Source organism: Bufo gargarizans, chromosome 9, assembly GCF_014858855.1.
Source record: "Bufo gargarizans isolate SCDJY-AF-19 chromosome 9, ASM1485885v1, whole genome shotgun sequence".
NCBI classification, from domain to species: domain Eukaryota; kingdom Metazoa; phylum Chordata; class Amphibia; order Anura; family Bufonidae; genus Bufo; species Bufo gargarizans.
In genome coordinates, this window is record NC_058088.1 from 18,371,505 (window position 1) to 18,387,120 (window position 15,616).

A 15,616-nucleotide genomic window follows, 5' to 3' on the forward strand; every position below is an offset into this window, starting at 1 on the left:
CCCTGGTATTTACCTAGAAAGGACATCTACTGCTCTCAGCCAATCAGTACGGCAGACAGCGGTCTCATCGCTGTTCATTGGTTGAACACGGATGACAGGCCTTCTCGACGATCCTCCCAAATGTCCTTTCCAGCTGGATGCCAGACGCAGTAAAAATCTCCAAACTCTGGTATTAAGAGCTGTAGAGGGGGGGGGGGAGGTACATTTGTCATCCGCTTGTTTAACCCTTCGTGGGCATGGGTGCGTGACTCAGTGTAAACAAGTAACAGGAGTGTACCATGCAACAGTAGTTACGTTCTGTATTCTATCCTGTTTTCAAGTTTTTTTTTTTTGTCCTTTTACTACAAGAGGAAGCAACTGCCGCTTTTTATAATTTCTGTTAATTTGTAGCCTAATCCGTCACTAATCTGCCTTTACTCCAGGCATGTAATTGTGTGAATAGGTAACGATGGCGCTGATGCCACATTCTAGAACAAGCGCTGCACGGGACTCCCATTCAGAGGAGAGTAAGAGCTCGGACCTCTCATATCATAACAGCTGGGCTGCTGCTCTAATGGCCTGAATCAGCAGAAGTGCCGATCCGAGCCATTAAATTGCTTGCATGTCGCGGTCAATATCGGACTGCGGCATTTAAGTGGGTGAGAAACGGAGCCTCTTCCGGGGAAAACATCGGCACCTCTGTAAATGAGATCGCTGGGTGCCAATGTCTGTACATTGCAGCTGAAGGCCTGCCTAATAAGTAAGGCTACTTTCACACTGCCGTTTCTGGGTCCGCCTGTGAGATCCGTTTCAGGGCTCTTACAAGCGGCCCAAAACGGATCAGTTCAGCCCCAATGCATTCTGAATGGATAAGGATCCGATCAGAATGCATCAGTTTGCCTCCATTCCGCTGAACTGAATGCAAACTGATCCGTTCTGAACGGATACCAGCGTTTGTATTATAGGTGCGGATCTGTCTGTGCAGATACCAGACAGATCCGCACCGAACGCAGGTGGGAAAGTATTTTTTTTATATTTATTTTTTTCTTTTATTTTTTTATTTTATATATATATAATATATATTTTTTTTTTTTTTGGTATCGCCGCGTTCGTAACGACCTGCAATGTGTAACTATTATGTAATTTATCCCATACAGTGAACGCTGTAAAAAAAAAAAAATAAAAATGACAGAATTGCTGTTTTTTGAGTATTCACCACCCAAAAAAATAGAATAAAAAGCAATCCAAAAGTGTTATGTTCCTTTATAAGACCACCTGCACACGTTGCAGAATACACGTTGCAAAAACTGCGTATTACAGTACCAGCAAGGTGTATGACAGTCCGTGTGGAAATTGACCTGTTATGTGGTTTTCAAATTTAATAGCATGTCAAATATTTTTGTGGATTTCACCCTTTTCAGTTTTTTCTGTTCATTCATTCCCCCCCTGGTCCATAAAAAAATACAAGTCATCCTGCAAAAATTAATCTAAGGTAATAAAAAAAAAAAAGTAAAATAAAATTTGAAATATGTACAATAAAAAAAAAAATGGAATCTCCATAATCATGCTGGATTAAAGGGGATGGGGGGATTTGTCTGGTTGGCAGGGGTCCGCTCATCACGGCATTGGGGCCCCTGCTCCCCATTTGAATGGAGTTGCAGACAAGCATGCTCGTTGCGACTCTGTTCAACTCTATGGGAGTGCAGGAGACGGCAGATTACTATGTAGAGCTGAGTGAGGCACACATACGTGACCGCTGCTCCGTTCAAAGGGGAGCACGGACCCCGTTTGGGTAATAAGTGGGGGCCCTGGATCCCTGCTGATTGGATTGGTGATAGGTTGTCGTAATGGAACAAAGCTTTTAACCCCATTAAATCAAAACACCAAAAATGATTGTGGAGTTAGTGTTTTTTGTTTTTGTTTTTGTTTTTTAAATCCCCTCCCCCCAGAAAAGAATACGTTTTTCAGAAAACTGTGCTGCTGTTCCGCAAAAAGAAAAACCCCTCATGCGGCTGTGTTGATGGAAAAATAAAAGTCTTGGTTCTCGGAACACAATAATGCAAAAATGCGGAAAAAAGTTGCTGTGACCTATTTATTTTTTTCTGATAACTATTTCCTTATGGAATCTAGAAAAACCTGTACAGGTGAAACTCGAAAAGTTAGACTATCCTGCAAAAGTCCATTTATTTCAGTAATGCAAATTAAAAGGAATTGCATTAATGCAGCTTAAAGTTAGAATTTTGTGAAAAGATTCAATATTCTAGGCTCCAAGTTTTAGCTAATTCATCCATACCCCCTGAGCAAAGGGGGACCTCAAAATTGTGACCTTGGGGTTTCCTAAGCTGTAAGCCATAATCATCCAAGTCATAACAAATAAAGGCTGGAAATATCTCGCTCTGCCTGTAACGAGTCTCGTGTTAGTTTAACATTTTAAGTTGCATTACTGAAAAAATGAACTTTGCACGATATTCTAATTTTTCGAGTTTCGCCTGTACACTATCTCTCTATCTTTCACTATTATTTTTGTAAAGGCAGCGGTGAGGCGGCTTCCTCTTCCCTATGCAAATGTCATATAAAAGGCGTCAGAGTTTTTTTTTAAGGCAGGGAAATAAGTAAAAGATTATTCTCCCTGCTACCCCCTTAACTGCAGCCATGACATCACCTGACCGCAGCAGCCAATCGCTGGCCTCATCGGTGTCCAGCACTAGACCACTGAGGCCAGTCATTGGCAGCAGTGGACGCGTGTATCGGTATACGGGATGTCATGGCTGCTGTCATGAAAATAGAGCGGCTGTGCGGGGTGCACGTTGGTAAGCTGTTTATTATTCTAATCGTGCCTCCGACCACCCCTTTAAGGATTATGGAAGTCTTTGACCCCTCGGATCCTTTCTCTATGAGCTTGAATGAAATGGCGCTGCGGTGGACTTGAACCGCCAACCGTTCGGAATCTGCAGGGAGACATTCCTGAGCAATGTTGCCTCTCCCAGGGTGTAAAATAGGTGGGTCCTGTGTAAGCCACACCTAGAAGTGGGCGAAAAAACTGGGTTTTGTATGGCAGGAGCCCCCTGTCTATATATTGTTTACTCGGAGCTCGTTGACTGGACTAAAGGGGTATTCCAGTTGTTGGGACCCCGACCAATCGTGATAATTCTGAAATGAACAGAGCTGCCGGTCACAAATGCATGTGGGAATTCTAGAGATTAGGGAGCGCTGTACTCTGCTTTCTCCGGAACTCCCATAGAAATTAATGGAGTGGCCGTGTGCATGTGCGACCACCAGCGCCTCTCATTTCAGGGGGGCTGCGAGGGTACGGGGCCCCTGTTTTTGTGATCAGTCGGGGTGCCAGCGGTAGGACCCCCACTGATCTAATAGCTGGGCTTCCGCCACGTGTCTGTGGGCCCTTGGATAATAATGTCATGGAGGGCCCCATCTTTGGTCTAATATAGCATATTATCCTAGCACGCTATGGACCCGCCAGCAATTGCTCCTTGGTGATTTCCCCTGTGTTGTCTGGTGTGGGGACAAGCAGGTGAAGGGCATAGTTGGCAATACTCACTTGTGCAGTACACCAGAGGGACTACTGCAAAGGGTTAATTGCTGTAAAACCTGTCCTGCTGAGTGTACGAGCGCACAGCACCACTGGTTGCTATGAAGCCATGCGCTTCGTGCCGCTGTACAGTAATACACATGATCTATGCGAGTGTATTACCGTATAGCGGCGGCGGCACAAAGCGTATGGCGTCATAGCAACCAATGACACTGTGCACTCAGCAGGACGGGTTTTCACGGATCGTGGTCCGTGAAAATGCACGTGTTTGTGAATGCGGCCTTAATGTTGTGATTTACTATGTTTGTGTACTTAATGGCACTGTATGAAAAACTAGGGGTTAACACCTTGGCTCACAGTGTCAGGTTTCCAGGGTGATGAACCTAGGTTCTGCCCCGATTAGTCTTAGGCCTTATACCACACGTCCACGTCCATGATGACATCCGTGACAAGATGGTTTCAGCCATGAAGATGTCTTTGAAGAATCTGTCTTTGGTCCTTGCTTCCGTTTTCCTGCCCTCCACATGTCTCCGGTTTTCCACGAACAATTCTATGTGGAAGATCAATTTCCAGAGCGTCTCCAGTCAACAATCCGCTAAAAGGCAAAATAGTTTTATGCGGAAAAATAAAACATTTTTGTGCATGTTTTTTGAACAAAGATTTGCCTTTTTTGTCATCTTACTCTACTTTTGAGAAGTTGGTGAAAAAATTGCATAAATGGGATGTAAACTAAATTTATGAACTATAGCTTCCGAAAAAGTCACAAAAACAAGGCTCTGGGGACGTCGTAAAGAAAGGGGGGGTAACATATCTGTGACATCCCGGTTCTGGGGGCCCCGTTCACGTCAGTGTCTACAGTGGTACACAGTTATCTGTGGTGGAGCGACAGTTGTCACGGCCAAGATCTAGAAAAGCTGCAGCTAGTCCAGAGAAGCTGCGACGTGTGTCCTGGGTCCAAGAACACGGCCGTGTTCACATTCCTGCGATTTTCCTGTCCCGGGAATGCTGCACTTCTCACTGCGACACTATTAAAAAACAGATGCAATGGCGCGATTTTCCCTGCACACGACACGTAGCCTGAGCCGGATCGTATTTTGGGAACTTGGGATCAATATAATAGTGTACAGTGTGTGTGTATATATACTCTATAGGTAAGATATGTCTGTGCGCGTATAGCATTGAGTGTATATAGCTCTGTACATTTGTGACTCGAACATGTGTGAGTATGTGTGTGTATATATATATATATATCTGTTAGGGCTCATTCAGATGGCTGTAAGCTGTCTGCAAAAATACTGAATGCTATCCGTTTTTTTGTGGATCCGCAAAAAAACTGATAGCATTCAGTATTTTGGCGGACCCATAGACTTCAATGGGGCCATGTCCTGATTTTCACGGACAAGTATAGGACATGTTTCATTCGTTTTGCGGAGCAAAGGAGTAGAAAAGGGCTCCATAGAAGTGAATGGGTCAGCATCTAATCCGCAAAAAAACGGATCTGCATTTTTGCGGATAGCATACGGCTGTCTGAATGAGCCTATGCACACAGGTACATCAGGTGTCCGGGTAGGTTTAGACGGGGTCTCGGCTCTCTAGGACGTACCGTTCCTGAGATATTCCCCAAAAAATGACCAGCATTGTTCTAAACACAGTTCTACTCCAGGTTTCCATAACAACCCAGCCATTTTGGTTTACTGCTTAAAGGAGCGGTCACTGTTATTAAAGGGACGGGCACAGTGGAGGTCACTGTGGAAGACACTGTTGTTAAAAGGGCGGGCGCTATGAAGGTCCCTGTTAAAGGGGCGGTCACTGTGAAAGTCACTGTTAAAAGGATGGTTACTGTGAAAGTCCTTTTAAAGGGGCGGGCGCTATGAAGGTCCCTGATAAAGGGGCGGTCACTGATAAAGGGGCAGTCACTGTGAAAGACACTGTTAATGGGGCGGTCACTGTGAAAGACACTGTTAATGGGGCGGTTACTGTTAAAGGAGCGGTCACTGTGAAAGTCACTGTTAAAAGGGCGGTCAATCTGAAAGTCACTGTTAAAGGGGCGGTCACTGTTAAAGGGGCGGTCACTGTGAAGTCCCTGTTAAAGGGGAGGTTACTGTGAAAGTCACTGTTAAAGGGGTGGGCACTGTGAAAGTCACTGTTAAAGGAACAGTCACTGTTAAAGGGGCGGTCACTGTAAAAGTTACGGTTAAAGGGGCGGTCACTGTAAAAGTCACTGTTAAAGGGGCCGTCACTGTGAAAGTCAATTTTAAAGGGGCGGGCACTGTGGAGGTCTCTGTTAAAGGGGTGGTCACTGTGGAAGTCACTGTTAAAGGGACGGGCACTGTGAAGTTCACTGTTAAAGGGGCGGTCACTATGAAGGCCATTGTTAAAGGGGTGGTCAATGCTAAAGGGGCGATCCCTGTTAAAGGGTCGGGCACTGTGGAGGTCACTTAAAGGGGCAGGCACTGTTAAATGGGCGGGCACTGTGGAGGTCGATGTTAAAGGGGCGGGCACTGTGAAAGTCACTTTTAAATGGGCGGGCACTGTGGAGGTCTCTGTTAAAGGGGCGGTCACTGTGAAGTTTACTGTTAAAGGGGTAGTCAATGCTAAAGGGGCGATCACTGTGGAGGTCGATGTTAAAGGGGCAGGCACTGTTAAATGGGCGGGCACTGTGTAGGTCGATGTTAAAGGGGTGGCCACTGTGGAGGTCAATGTTAAAGGGGCGGGCACTGTGAAGGTCATTGTTAAATGGGCGGGTACTGTAGAGGTCACTGTTATGGGGGAAACGGTCGATATCTTTTTACAACACACAGAAACATAAAATGAGATACAGATGTAGCATGGGTAACACACACTCTTAACTCTAATTTCTTAACTCATCGCGTTATCTTGAAGCAAAAGCCATTGAAAAGCAATTGCTTGCCGCATTTAGTTGCATTTAGTTTAGATAACATGTCTCATAAAGCATGTGTGTTAACCCTGCTACAGCCGTAGATGAAATATACCCGTGCGAAGCCGGGTCCTTCTGCTAGTCTCTTATAGATATACAGTACAGACCAAAAGTTTGGACACACCTTCTCATTCAAAGAGTTCTCTTTATTTCCATGACTCTGAAAATAGTAGATTCACACTGAAGGCATCAAAACTATGAATTAACACATGTGGAATTATATACATCACAAAAAAGTGTGAAACAACAGACAATATGTCATATTCTAGGTTCTTCAAAGTAGCCACCTTTTGCTTTGATTACTGCTTTGCACACTCTTGGCATTCTCTTGATGAGCTTCAAGAGGTAGTCCCCTGAAATGGTTTTCACTTCACAGGTGTGCCCTGTCAGGTTTAATAAGTGGGATTTCTTGCCTTATAAATGGGTTGGGACCATCAGTTGCGTTGTGGAGAAGTCAGGTGGATACACAGCTGATAGTCCTACTGAATAGACTGTTAGAATGTGTATTATGGCAAGAAAAAAGCAGCTAAGTAAAGAAAAACGAGTGGCCATCATTGAAATGAAGGTCAGTCAGTCCGAAAAATTGGGAAAACTTTGAAAGTGTCCCCAAGTGCAGTCACAAAAACCATCAAGCGCTACAAAGAAACTGGCTCACATGCGGACCGCCCCAGGAAAGGAAGACCAAGAGTCACCTCTGCTGCAGAGGATAAGTTCATCCGAGTCACCAGCCTCAGAAATCGCAGGTTAACAGCAGCTCAGATTAGAGACCAGGTCAATGCCACACAGAGTTCTAGCAGCAGACACATCTCTAGAACAACTGCTAAGAGGAGACTGTGTGAATCAGGCCTTCATGGTAGAATATCTGCTAGGAAACCACTGCTAAGGACAGGCAACAAGCAGACGAGACTTGTTTGGGCTAAAGAACACAAGGAATGGACATTAGACCAGTGGAAATCTGTGCTTTGGTCTGATGAGTCCAAATTTGAGATCTTTGGTTCCAACCACCGTGTCTTTGTGCGACGCAGAAAAGGTGAACAGATGGACTCTACATGCCTGGTTCCCACCGTGAAGCATGGAGGAGGAGGTGTGATGGTGTGGGGGTGCTTTGCTGGTGACAAGGTTGGGGATTTATTCAAAATTGAAGGCATACTGAACCAGCATGGCTACCACAGCATCTTGCAGCGGCATGCTATTCCATCCGGTTTGCGTTTACTTGGACCATCATTTATTTTTCAACAGGACAATGACCCCAAACACCTCCAGGCTGTGTAAGGGCTATTTGACCATGAAGGAGAGTGATGGGGTGCTGCGCCAGATGACCTGGCCTCCACAGTCACCGGACCTGAACCCAATCGAGATGGTTTGGGGTGAGCTGGACCGCAGAGTGAAGGCAAAAGGGCCAACAAGTGCTAAGCATCTCTGGGAACTCCTTCAAGACTGTTGGAAGACCATTTCAGGTGACTACCTCTTGAAGCTCATCAAGAGAATGCCAAGAGTGTGCAAAGCAGTAATCAAAGCAAAAGGTGGCTACTTTGAAGAACCTAGAATATGACATATTTTTAGTTGTTTCACACTTTTTGTTATGTATATAATTCCACATGTGTTAATTCATAGTTTTGATGCCTTCAGTGTAAATCTACAATTTTCATAGTCATGGAAATAAAGAAAACTCTTTGAATGAGAAGGTGTGTCCAAACGTTTGGTCTGTACTGTATATATCCCTGTGTACAGTGTATATATGTCCCTGTGTACACTGTGTATATATATCCCTGTGTACACTGTGTATATATATATATATATATATATATATACAGTCATGTGAAAAAATTAGGACACCCTTTGAAAGCATGTGGTTTTTTGTAACATTTTTAATAAAAGGTTATTTCATCTCCGTTTCAACAATACAGAGAGATTAAAGTAATCCGACTAAACAAAGAAAACTGAAGAAAAGTCTTTTCAAGATCTTCTGTAAATGTCATTCTACAAAAATGCCTATTCTAACTGAGGAAAAAGATAGGACACCCTTGCCCCTAATAGCGAGTGTTACCTCCTTTGGCTGAAATAACTGCAGTGAGACGGTTCTTGTAGCCATCTACCAGTCTTCGACATCGGTCTGAGGAAATTTTACCCCACTCCTCAATGCAGAACTTTTTCAGCTGTGAGATGTTTGAGGGGTTTCTTGCACGTACAGCCCTTTTCAAGTCACCCCACAGCATCTCAATGGGATTCAAATCTGGACTTTGACTTGGCCATTCCAGGACTCTCCATTTCTTCTTTTTCAGCCAATCTTTGGTTGATTTACTAGTATGTTTTGGGTCATTGTCATGTTGCATGGTCCAGTTCCGCTTCAGCTTTAATTTTCTAACTGATGGTCTCACATGTTCTTCAAGCACCTTCTGATACACAGTAGAATTCATCGTGGATTCTATGATGGTGAGCTGACCAGGTCCTGCTGCAGCAAAGCAGCCCCAAACCATGACACTTCCACCTCCATGCTTCACAGTTGGTATGAGGTTCTTTTCTTGGAATGCTGTGTTTGGTTTACGCCAAACATGTCCTCTGCTGTTGTGTCCAAATAATTCAATTTTGGACTCATCTGTCCAAAGAACATTATTCCAGAAGTCCTGGTCTTTGTCAACTTTATCTCTGGCAAATGTCAGTCTGGCCTCGATGTTTCTCTTGGAAAGCAAAGGTTTCCTCCTTGCACACCTCCCATGCAAGTTAAACTTGTACAGTCTCTTTCTGATTGTAGAGGCATGTACTTCTACATCAACAGTAGCCAGAGCCTGCTGTAGTTCTCGAGATGACACTTTAGGGTTTTTGGAGACCTCTTTTAGCATCTTGCGGTCTGCTCTTGGGGTGAACTTGCTGGGGCGACCAGTCCTGGGCATGTTGGCAGTTGTTTTGAAAGCCCTCCACTTGTAGACTATCTTCCGGACAGTGGAATGGCTGATTTCAAAATCTTTTGAGATCTTTTTAAATCCCTTCCCAGACTCATAGGCTGCTACAATCTTTTTTCTGAAGTCCTCTGACAGCTCTTTTGCTCTCACCATGGTGCTCACTCTCACTTCAACAGTCAGGAGCACACCAAACTAAATGTCTGAGGTTTAAATAGGGCAAGCCTCATTCAACATGCAGAGTAACGATCTACTAATTATGTGCACCTGGTGTGATATACCTGTGTGAGATCTGAGCCAATTTAAGAGGGAATACATGTGAGGGTGTCCTATCTTTTTCCTCAGTTAGAATAGGCATTTTTGTAGAATGACATTTACAGAAGATCTTGAAAAGACTTTTCTTCAGTTTTCTTTGTTTAGTCGGATTACTTTAATCTCTCTGTATTGTTGAAACGGAGATGAAATAACCTTTTATTAAAAATGTTACAAAAAACCACATGCTTTCAAAGGGTGTCCTAATTTTTTCACATGACTGTATATCCCTGTGTACACTATGTATATATATCCCTGTGTACACTGTGTATATATATCCCTGTGTACACTGTATATATATCCCTGTGTACACTGTATATATATCCCTGTGTACAGTGTGTATATATCCCTGTGTACAGTGTGTATATATCCCTGTGTACACTGTGTATATATACCTGTGTACAGTGTATATATATCCCTGTGTACAGTGTATATATATCCCTGTGTACTGTGTGTGTATATATATCCCTGTGTACAGTGTATATATGTCCCTGTGTACACTGTGTATATATATCCCTGTGTACAGTGTGTATATATATCCCTGTGTACAGTGTGTGTGTGTGTATATATATATATATATATCCCTGTGTACAGTGTGTGTATATATATCCCTGTGTACAGTGTGTATATATATCCCTGTGTACAGTGTGTGTATATATATATATCCCTGTGTACAGTGTGTATATATATCCCTGTGTACAGTGTATATATATATCCCTGTGTACACTGTGTGTATATATCCCTGTGTACAGTGTGTATATATATATATCCCTGTGTACAGTGTATATATATATCCCTGTGTATAGTGTATCTATATATCCCTGTGTACAGTGTGTGTATATATCCCTGTGTACAGTGTGTATATATATCCCTGTGTACAGTGTGTATATATATATATCCCTGTGTACAGTGTGTATATATATATCCCTGTGTACAGTGTGTATATATATATATATATATATATATATATATCCCTGTGTACAGTGTGTGTATATATCCCTGTGTACAGTGTATATATATCCCTGTGTACAGTGTGTATATATATCCCTGTGTACAGTGTGTATATATATCCCTGTGCACAGTGTATATATATCCCTGTGTACAGTATGTGTATATATCCCTGTGTACAGTGTATATATATATCCCTGTGTACAGTGTATATATATATCCCTGTGTACAGTGTGTATATATATCCCTGTGTACAGTGTGTATATATATCCCTGTGTACAGTGTGTATATATCCCTGTGTACAGTGTGTGTATATATCCCTGTGTACAGTGTATGTAAATATCCCTGTGTACAGTGTATATATATCCCTGTGTACACTGTATATATATCCCTGTGTACAGTATGTGTATATATCCCTGTGTACAGTGTATATATATATCCGTGTACAGTGTGTATATATATCCCTGTGTACAGTGTGTATATATATCCCTGTGTACAGTGTGTATATATATCCCTGTGTACAGTGTGTATATATATCCCTGTGTACAGTGTGTATATATATATCCCTGTGTACAGTGTGTATATATATCCCTGTGTACAGTGTGTATATATATCCCTGTGTACAGTGTGTATATATCCCTGTGTACAGTGTGTGTATATATCCCTGTGTACAGTGTGTGTATATATCCCTGTGTACAGTGTATGTATATATCCCTGTGTACAGTGTATATATATATATATCCCTGTGTACAGTGTGTGTATATATCCCTGTGTACAGTGTGTATATATATATCCCTGTGTACAGTGTGTATATATCCCTGTGTACAGTGTATATATATATCCCTGTGTACAGTGTATATATATCCCTGTGTACAGTGTATATATATCCCTTGTACAGTGTGTGTATATATCCCTGTTGTACAGTGTGTATATATATCCCTGGTTACAGTGTGTATATATATATATATATATCCCTGTGTACAGTGTGTGTATATATCCCTGTGTACAGTGTGTGTATATATCCCTGTGTACAGTGTGTATATATATCCCTGTGTACAGTGTGTATATATATCCCTGTGTACAGTGTGTATATATCCCTGTGTACAGTGTGTATATATCCCTGTGTACAGTGTGTATATATATATATATCCCTGTGTACAGTGTGTGTATATATCCCTGTGTACAGTGTGTATATATCCCTGTGTACAGTGTATATATATATATATATCCCTGTGTACACTGTATATATATCCCTGTGTACAGTGTGTATATATCCCTGTGTACAGTGTGTATATATATCCCTGTGTACAGTGTGTATATATATCCCTGTGTACAGTGTGTATATATCCCTGTGTACAGTGTGTATATATCCCTGTGTACAGTGTGTGTATATATATCCCTGTGTACAGTGTATATATATATATATATCCCTGTGTACAGTGTGTGTATATATATCCCTGTGTACAGTGTATATATATATATCCCTGTGTACAGTGTATATATATATATCCCTGTGTACAGTGTGTGTATATATCCGTGTACAGTGTGTGTATATATCCCTGTGTACAGTGTGTATATATATCCCTGTGTACAGTGTGTATATATATATATCCCTGTGTACAGTGTGTGTATATATCCCTGTGTACAGTGTGTATATATCCCTGTGTACAGTGTGTATATATCCCTGTGTACAGTGTGTATATATATATCCCTGTGTACAGTGTGTGTATATATCCCTGTGTACAGTGTGTATATATCCCTGTGTACAGTGTGTATATATATATATATCCCTGTGTACAGTGTGTGTATATATCCCTGTGTACAGTGTGTATATATCCCTGTGTACAGTGTGTATATATCCCTGTGTACACTATGTATATATATCCCTGTGTACAGTGTGTATATATATCCCTGTGTACACTGTATATATATCCCTGTGTACAGTGTGTATATATATCCCTGTGTACAGTGTGTATATATATCCCTGTGTACAGTTTGTATATATATCCCTGTGTACAGTGTGTATATATATATCCCTGTGTACAGTGTGTATATATATCCCTGTGTACAGTGTGTATATATATATCCCTGTGTACAGTGTGTATATATATCCCTGTGTACAGTGTGTATATATATCCCCCTGTGTACAGTGTGTATATATATCCCTGTGTACAGTGTGTATATATATATCCCTGTGTACACTGTATATATATCCCTGTGTACAGTTTGTATATATATCCCTGTGTACAGTGTGTATATATATCCCTGTGTACAGTGTGTGTATATATCCCTGTGTACAGTTTGTATATATATCCCTGTGTACAGTGTGTATATATATATCCCTGTGTACAGTGTGTATATATATCCCTGTGTACACTGTATATATATCCCTGTGTACAGTGTGTATATATATCCCTGTGTACAGTGTGTATATATCTATCCCTGTGTACACTGTATATCTATCCCTGTGTACACTGTATATCTATCCCTGTGTACAGTGTATATATATATATATATATATATATATATATATCCCTGTGTACAGTGTGTATATATATCCCTGTGTACAGTGTGTATATATATATATATATATATATATATCCCTGTGTACAGTGTGTATATCTATCCCTGTGTACAGTGTGTATATATATCCCTGTGTACAGTGTGTATATATATCCCTGTGTACAGTGTATATATATCCCTGTGTACAGTGTGTATATATATATATATATATATATATCCCTGTGTACAGTGTGTATATATATCCCTGTGTACAGTGTGTATATATCCCTGTGTACAGTGTGTATATATATCCCTGTGTACAGTGTATATATATCCCTGTGTACAGTGTATATATATATCTATCTATCCCTGTGTACAGTGTGTATATCTATCCCTGTGTACAGTGTGTATATCTATCCCTGTGTACAGTGTATATATATCCCTGTGTACAGTGTGTATATATATCTATCTATCCCTGTGTACAGTGTGTATATCTATCCCTGTGTACAGTGTGTATATCTATCCCTGTGTACAGTGTGTATATATATCCCTGTGTACAGTGTATATATATCCCTGTGTACAGTGTGTATATATATCTATCCCTGTGTACAGTGTATATATATATCCCTGTGTACAGTGTGTATATATCCCTGTGTACAGTGTATATATATCCCTGTGTACAGTGTGTATATACAGACGTGGACAAAATTGTTGGTACCCTTTGGTCAATGAAAGAAAAAGTCACAATGGTCACAGAAATAACTTTAATCTGACAAAAGTAATAATAAATTAAAATTCTATAAATGTTAACCAATGAAAGTCAGACATTGTTTTTCAACCATGCTTCAACAGAATTATGTAAAAAAATAAACTCATGAAACAGGCATGGACAAAAATGATGGTACCCCTAGAAAACACAGAACATAATGTGACCAAAGGGACATGTTAATTCAAGGTGTGTCCACTAATTAGCATCACAGGTGTCTACAACCTTGTAATCAGCCATTGGGCCTATATATATGGCTCCAGGTAATCACTGTGTTGTTTGGTGATATGGTGTGTACCACACTCGACATGGACCAGAGGAAGCAAAGGAAAGAGCTGTCTCAAGAGATCAGAAAGAAAATTATAGACAAGCATGTTAAAGGTAAAGGCTATAAGACCATCTCCAAGCAACTAGATGTTCCTGTGAGTACAGTTGCACATATTATTCATAAGTTTAAGATCCATGGGACTGTAGCCAACCTCCCTGGACGTGGCCGCAGGAGGAAAATTGATGACAAATCTAAGAGACGGATAATCCGAATGGTAACAAAAGAGCCTAGAAAGACTTCTAAAGAGATTCAAGGTGAACTTCATGCTCAAGGAACATCAGTGTCAGATCGCACCATCCGTCGTTGTTTGAGCCAAAGTGGACTACATGGGAGACGACCAAGGAGGACACCATTGTTGAAAACGAATCATAAAAAAGCAAGACTGGAATATGCCAAACTACATGTTGACAAGCCACAAAGCTTCTGGGAGAATGTCCTGTGGACAGATGAGACAAAAATCGAAGTTTTTGCCAAGGCACATCAGCTGTATGTTCACAGACGAAAAAATGAAGCATATCAAGAAAAGAACACTGTCCCTACTGTGAAACATGGAGGAGGCTCTGTTATGTTCTGGGGCTGCTTTGCTGCGTCTGGCACAGGGTGTCTTGAATCTGTGCAGGGTACAATGAAATCTCAAGACTATCAAGGAATTCTAGAGAGAAATGTACTAGCCAGTGTCAGAAAGCTTGGTCTCAGTCGCAGGTCATGGGTCTTGCAACAGGACAATGACCCAAAACACACCGCTAAAAACACCCAAGAATGGCTAAGAGGAAAAAATTGGACTATTCTAAAGTGGCCTTCTATGAGCCCTGACCTCAATCCTATTGAGCATCTTTGGAAGGAGCTGAAACATGCAGTCTGGAAAAGGCACCCTTCAAACCGGACACAACTGGAGCAGTTTGCTCATGAGGAGTGGGCCAAAATACCTGCTGAGAGGTGCAGATGTCTCATTGACAGTTACAGGAAGCGTTTGATTGCAGTGATTGCCTCAAAAGGTTGCGCAACAAAATATTAAGTTAGGGGTACCATCATTTTTGTCCATGCCTGTTTCATGAGTTTATTTTTTACATAATTCTGTTGAAGCATGGTTGAAAAACAATGTCTGACTTTCATTGGTTAACATTTATAGAATTTTAATTTATTATTACTTTTGTCAGATTAAAGTTATTTCTGTGACCATTGTGACTTTTTCTTTCTTTGACCAAAGGGTACCAACAATTTTGTCCACGTCTGTATATCTATCCCTGTGTACAGTGTGTATATCTATCCCTGTGTACAGTGTGTATATATATATATATCCCTGTGTACAGTGTGTATATCTATCCCTGTGTACAGTGTGTATATATATCCCTGTGTACAGTGTATATATATCCCTGTGTACAGTGTATATATATCCCTG